This window comes from Mobula hypostoma, chromosome 3 (genome assembly GCF_963921235.1).
Source record: "Mobula hypostoma chromosome 3, sMobHyp1.1, whole genome shotgun sequence".
Classification (NCBI taxonomy): Eukaryota; Metazoa; Chordata; class Chondrichthyes; order Myliobatiformes; family Myliobatidae; genus Mobula; species Mobula hypostoma.
In genome coordinates this window covers 99,360,202-99,367,822 of record NC_086099.1, presented here as the reverse complement: position 1 = coordinate 99,367,822, position 7,621 = coordinate 99,360,202, and positions in this window count along the sequence as shown.

The following is a 7,621-nucleotide window of genomic DNA, read 5'->3' as shown; positions in this document are numbered from 1 at the left end:
GTCTCAAAAATAGCCAGATTAAACCTACTGTGATTCAATGTTGTAAAACAATAAAACATGAAAACTTCCAAAGATGAATACTTTTTATAGGCACTGTATAAAGAGTAAATGAGTGTGTATTGGACCACTGGAAAATCCTGCTGGAGAGGTAGTAATGGGGGACAACGAAATACCAGATAAACTTAATGGGTACTTTGCATCAATCTTCACTGTGGAAGACACTAGAAGTATGCCAGAAATTCAGGAGTGTCAGGGAGCAGAGATGAGTGCAGTTGCTATTAATAAGTAGAAGGTATTTGGGAAGATGAAAGGTCTGAAGGTAGATAAGTCACCGGGACCAGATGGACTACACCCCATAGTTCGGAAAGAAGAAGCTGAAGAGATTGTGGAGGTATTTTTATCCATCTTTCAAGAATCACTAGATTCTGGAATGGTTCTGGAGGACTGGAAAATTGCAATCACAACTCTTTGAGAAGGGGGAGAGGCAGAAGAAAGGAAATTATAGGCCAGTTAGCCTGACTTCAGCGGTTGGGAAGATGTCAGATTCCATCATTAAGGATGAGTTTTTGGGGTACATAGAGGCATATGATAAAGTAGGCCAAAATCAGCATGGTTTCTTTAAGGAACAATGTTGTCTGACAGATCTGTTGGAAGTCTTTGAGGAAATAACGAGGAGAATAGACAAAGGCGAGTCCATGGATATGGTTTAATTGGATTTTCAGAAGGCCTTTGACAAGATGCCACACTTGAGACTACTTAACAAGAGCCCCTCATATTACAGGAAATATACTAGCATGGATAGACGAATGGCTGATTGGCAGGAGACAAAGAGCCAGAATAAAGGGGGCCTATTCTGGTTGGCTACTAGTGATATATGGAATACTGCAGGAGTTGCCATTGGGACTGCTCCTTTTCAAGTTATATCTCAACTATTTGGACGGCAGGATTGATGGCTTTGTGGCCAAGTTTGTGAACAATACAAAAATAGTTGGAGGGGCAGATAGTGTTGAAGAAGCAGGGAGCCTGCAGAAAGACTTGGCCAGATTGATAGAATGGGTAAAGAAGTTGCCGATGGAACGTAGTGTTGGAAAATTCAAACATCAGGTGCCGGTGGACTTGGGAGTCCTTATGCACGATTCCCTAAAGGTAAACTTGCATGTTGAGTTGGTGGTAAGGAAAGCAATTGCAATGTTAGCATTCCTTTTGAGATGACTAGAATATAAGAGCAAAGGTGTGATGCTGGGGTTTTATAAGATGTGGTCAGACTGCACTTGGAGTATTATGAGCAGTTTTGGGCCCCTTACCCGAGAAAAAAATGCTAGCAATGGAGAAGGTTCACAAGAATAATTCTGGGAATGACAGGGTTAACATACAAGGAGCATTTGATGGTTCTGGGTCTGTACATGCTGCAGTTTAGAAGAATAAGGGGAGAATCTCATTGAAACCTATTTAATATTGAAAGACATAGACAGAGTGAATGTGGAGAGAATGTTTCCTGTAGTGGACAAGTCAAGGACCAGAGGTTACAACCTCAGAATAGAGGGATGTCCATTTAGAACAGAAATGAGAACAAATTTCTTTGGCCAGTGAATAGTGAATCTGTGGAATTCATTGCCACAGATGGCTGTGGAGGCCAGGTCATTCTGTAACATTTCAAGCAGAGGTTGATAGGTTGGTCAGGACATCAAAGGTTATGGGGAGATGGCAGGAGGATGGCGTTGAGAGGGATAATAAATCAACCATGATGGACTGGGGCTGGCAGAGCAGACTTGATGGGCTGAGTGGCCTAATTCTGCTCCTAAGTCTTATGGTCTTATATTATTACTGAAGGGATGATGGCGTTGTACTTTACGGGTAGCAGCCTAATATGTTTTTTGCGGTTGTCTGAGTGCTGCACAGTGGAGATCCTGTGAGATTGTGGATTGTGCCCTCTGCAGATCTATTGTGACAGAAGGCAAACTGCAGCAAATACAGGAGTTAATCCCATCCATGACCAACCTTTCAAAGCAGTTCACTACATTAGAGGTTAGCGCTATGGCTGATAAATGTTGAGGCAGCTCACCCCGCCTTTCTTGGGCTGTAGTAATTTTGTCCTTTTTGAAGCAAGTGGAAACCTTAAACCACAGCAGTGGGAGGTTGGATCTGTTCTTCAGTGCTACTGCAAGTTGGTCAGCACAGGTTTTCAGTACCTGGTCAAGTACACCATGAGGGCCTGATGCCTCGTGAGGGTTCACCCTGTTGAAGGATGTTCTGACATTGGCTCTCTAGAAAGAGGTCACTGGGTCACCAGATACCATGGGGATCCGCACAGGAGCCATTTTGTTCTTCCTTTCAAAGTATGCATCAAAAGAATTGAGTTCATTGGGGAGTGGATTTATACTGCTAGATTTTGCCTTGTAGGAAGTAATAGCATGCAAACCCTGCCCCAGCTGTTGTGCATCTAAATATGTCTCCAGCTTTACTCATTGTAAAGCTGTTTGTTGTTGAAGCTGATCCATACAAAACTGACATGGGACCAGGATCACACACAAAATGCTGGAGGAACTCAGTAGGCCAGGCAGCATCTATGGAAATGAATAAACAGTCAACGTTTCAGCAAGACTGGAGAAAAATGAGGAGGAGTATATTTTAAAGGTTGGGGGAGGATAGAGAGAAACATGAGGTGATAGGTGAAACCTGGAGGGGGAGGGATGAAGTAAAGAGCTGGGAAGTTGATAGGTGAAAGAGATACAGGGCTGGAGAAGGGGGTATCTGATAGGAGAGGACAGAAGGCCAAGGAAGAAAGAAAAGTGGGGAGGAGCACCAGAGGGAGGTGATGGGCAGGCAAGGAGACAAGGTGAGAGAGGGAAAAGGGGATGGGGAATGGTGAGGGGGGGCCATCACCAGAACTATGAGAAATCGATGTTCATGCCATCAGGATGGAGGCTACCCAAATGAAATACAATGTGCTGTACCTCCAACCTGAGTGTGGCCTCATCATGATAGTTGAGGAGGCCATGGATTGACATATCGGAATGGGAATGGGAAGTGGAATTAAAATGGAAGTCACTGGGAGATCCTGCTCCTTCTGCCAGATGACGTGAGCTGCTCAGCGAGCAGTCTCTCAGCCCACATCGGGCCTCACTGATATACAAGAGGCTACACTGGGAGCACTGGTGAAGTGTCGCCTCAGTTGGAAGGACTGTTTGGGGCCCTGAATAGTGGTGAGGGAGGAGGTGTAGGGGCAGGTGTAAACTTGTTCCACTTGCAAGGATAAGTGCCAGGAATGAGATCAGACGGAAGGGACGAATGGACAAGGGAGTCACGTAGGGAGCAATCCCTTCAGAAAGCAGGAAGTGGGGAGGAGGAAAAGTTGTGTTTCATGGTGGGATCCTGTTGGAGATGGCAGAAGTTTTGGAGAATTATGCGCAGGATGCAGAGGCTAGTGCGTGGTAGGTGAGGACAAGAGGAACCCTAATCCTGTTGGGGTGGCTGGAAGATGGGGTGAGAGCAGACATGCGTGAATTGGAAGAGATATGGTTGAGGGCAGTGTTGATGATGGAAGAAGGGAAGCCCCTTTCTTTGAAGGAGGAGGACATCTCAGTAGTTCTGGAATAAAAAGCCTCATCCTGAGAGCAGATGTGGCAGAGACAGAGGAATTCAGAGAAGAAAATAGCATCTTTACAAGTAACAGGGTGGGAAGAGGTATAGTCTCCATAGCTGTGAGAGTCTGTGGGTTTATAGTAGACATCGGTAGATAAGCTATCTCCACAGATAGAGACAAAGGGATCGAGGGGAGGGAGATGTTGGAAATGGACCAGGTAAATTTGAGGGCAGGTTGGAAGTTAAAGGCAAAGTTGATGAAGTTGACAAGCTCCACATGGGTGCAGAAGCACTAACGAAGTCGTCGATGTAGCACAGGCAATGTGGGGATGGACACCAGTTTAGGCTTGGAACATGGACAGTTCCATGTAGCTGACAAACAGGCAGGCATAGCTGGGGATCATGCGAGTGCCCATGGAGCCAAAGGAGAAATTATTTAGAGTGAGGCCATGTTCCACTAGATGGAAGGAAGTAGTAGAGTTGAACTAGTGGGTCTGGCGTCCAGAAAGCTCTAAGGCCTTCCTGGTGGGGGATGGAAGTGTATGGGGACTGGACATCTATAGTGAAAATATGATGATGGGGACCAGGGAACCTGAAATCATTGAAAAGATCCAGAGCGTGTGAAGTGTCACCGATGTAGGTAGGAAGGGACAGAACTAGGGGGATAAAACAGGGTTGAAATACGCAGATATGAGTTCAGTGGGACAAGAACAGGCAGAAACAATGGGTCTACCTGGTCAAGCGGGTTTGTAGATCTTGGGTAGGAGGTAGAAATGGGAGGTGCAGGGTGCGAGAACTATGAGGTTCGTGTCAGCGGATGGGAGATCCCCAGAGTTAATAAGGTCTGTGATGGTGTGGGAGACAATGGCTTGGTGCTCCTTAGTGGAATCCTGCTCGAGGGGTAAGTAAGAGGAGGTGTCTGAGAGTTATCACTATGCCTCAGCGAGGTAGAGGTCTGTACACCAGACCACTGCAGCACCTCCCTTATCTGCAGGTTTGTTGGTGAGGTCAGGACAGTGTAAAGGGAGTGGAGAGCAGAGTGTTCAGGAGGAGTGAGGTTGGAATTGGAGAGAGGAGTTTTAAAGTCTAGACCCTTAATGTTCTGCCAGCAGTTGGCAATAAAAAGGTCCAGAGCAGGGTGTCCAGGGTTGAGGATGGGAGAAGAGAGTCATCGATGTGGGGTAGAGAGTCCTTGCCAAAGAAGTAGGCTTGGAGACGGCGGAAGAAAAGCTAAGCACCATGGTGGGTGCGGAATTCACTGAGATGTGGGCACCGGGGGACAAAGGTGAGGCCCTTACTGAAGACCAGCCTCAAGACTTTTGGAACATGGAATCAAGTTAATGGATTGAAAAAGCATTCAGCCACATTTTTTCCCCCAAAATACAAATTTAAATTAGGAGTTGAAGATCCATCTGTGTCATTTCACCGAAGGTGCCAATGACTAACAGCTCAGCTAAAGTTTTCTGTGACTGGACTCTAAACACCGTAATGGTCTTACAGTACCAAAACACAATGCAATTGTTGGTGACTTTCAATCAGTGAGCAATGAATGAACAAATAGCCTTATTTCAAGAGACTGTTACTGTTCAGATAACAATGGGTTATTGACCCTATTGCCATCCCTTGCAGTGCAAAGAAAAAAAAACATACAAGATCAGCATTAATAGATCACGTGAAAGGATATCTTCATATCACATGACAAACAAGTATGCAATATTTAAAATGAACATCTTCTGATGTTAATATTTCAGATTGAATAAACTAAAAACAATTGATGAGATGCATTTCAAGATGTAGAGAATGTGGAGAATGAAAGAAGACATGGAAGTCAAGGGAGAGGTGAAAGGAAATGGTAAACAGATTAACAAGTAACTAAAGGTAGACTTGGAAGCGTTACAATAGCTTGGGCTACTGCTAGTTGAAATTCCCACAGAAAACAATAATGTGTGTGTGAACTGCAAGGAGAGACTGGAATGGTATTTTATCTAAAATCATTGAACCAGTTGAATCTGGAAGGTTATAAAACAGGTGGCTTGAAAGATGTAGTGTTCATCAAACTTGCTTTGACCTTTGTTGAAATAGCATAGGAGCTTAAGACAAAGGTCAGAGGACAGACATACTTGGGATGCATTAAATTCAGAAGGCAAACAGTATTTTGTAAAGGGATAGTGTACAAGAGTGAGAAAGTCCTGCCATAACTGTAGTTTGTTTGGTCAGATACACCAGGAGTAAGATGTGTGGATTAGGTCTCTTGGAGGCAGAGTGGCAAAGATTCACTGGATTGATTACCGGAATAGGAAAGTTTCTCTTTGAGAAACTTTTGAGCAGGATGTGCCTACACTGCCAGGTTTACAAGAAACATGGGTAACCTCAGTAAAATGTGACTTTGAGAAGGCTTGTTAAGATTGATACTGTGATACGTTTCCCTGATAGAGAAGTCTACAACTAAAGGAGTGGAATTAAGATTAACCAACCCAAGATTGAGGTGAGATGCTTCTGTTGGTGAGCCTTCAAATCTTGCTACACCAGGACATGCCCTCTTCTCATTGCCTCCATCAAGGAAGAGCTACAGGAGCCAGAATACACACACTCAACATTTCAGGAACAGCTTCTTCCTCTCCACCACCAGATTTCTGAATGACAAAGGAACCCATGAACATCAGCACAGTATTTTCCCGTACTTATTTAATTCTTTTTTATATATACTTACTTACTTCTTTTAAATTACAGGTTGCAATGTATTGCTGCTGCAAAACAACAGATTTCACGACATATGCCAGAGATATTAAGCCTGATTCTGATTCAGTGATATCTAAATCATTGAGTATACTAAAGGGATATAGTTATCAAAGAAGTAAGGAGTTGACCAAGGTTTATCTCAAAACTTAGTGAAATATGGAGGAGGAATTATAGCCATCTGTTTTAAATTCGGACATCCCCAGCAACTCTCTTCTTTCGGATATTGAGCTCTATTTTCCATGTCAGGCCTTCTTTCAATGAAATGGACATTCTTTACTTAACATCTGTTACAGTAGGAAAGCACTCTTGACAACCATCGAGGCTTCAAATACCAGAAATCATTACCTTGTTACAATGGATAGTGAGCAAAACTGTCAATTTAAAAAGCTAGTTTCTTCACACCACGTATCTAGTGTTGCATAGTTGAAAGGCTAACTATAGATAGCTTTTTCATGTCCAGATTATTTATATATTTGTAATGCACGTTATTTCAGACCACCGAGTCTCATGGGGGGCAGGGGAGCTGGAAGGAGGGGTTGGGGTGTTTTTATAACCAGTGATATCCATGCACAAGCCAGTAGTTCCACACCTGATGACAGCTCTCAGCCCAAAACAATGCAGTTCAGGCAGAGTCAGTAATTTCCTCTGTCACTATCAGAAATCTATTTGTAGGTTATTCTTGAGTCCCCATTGGCATTCTTCCAGTCACGAATCAATTACTGTCTATTCAATTGTACATTCTAACATAGAGCTCACAAACATGCATATGTGAAAAATTGTAACTACTATACTTCAAATAAATTAGGGTCAACTATAATCTGCTGATTGTGCTTCAGATTGAAATGTCATACTCTAGCAAATATTCCTTTTGCTAGACTTGCAATGGATATGGATACTCTATATATCAACAACCTCTCTTCATTTTTAATGCATATGTAGTGAACACCTTCCATGATTAAACTGCAGAGCAGACTTGATGGGGCAAACGGCATAATTCTGCTCCTTTATCTTACGGAAATCTGTTATGTTCCACATAACCTAAAACAGCTTTTTAAAATATTGTCAGGGACTAGGTACAGTGACATTTAGGAAACATTATAAATACTTAGGCAGCAGATGTAGAGAGGAAAGATGTTTTGTGAGTCCAACTTAGAACTATTCAACCCATTCGAGCTAGTTCTTGTAATTTGGCTCTTCTGACATCCTCCAGAATGGCACAGGTATATTTTTCAAATATTTGTATAATTCTTAAGAACTTCATTTGATTCAACTACACTCAAATTTTGAAACATAGCAATCA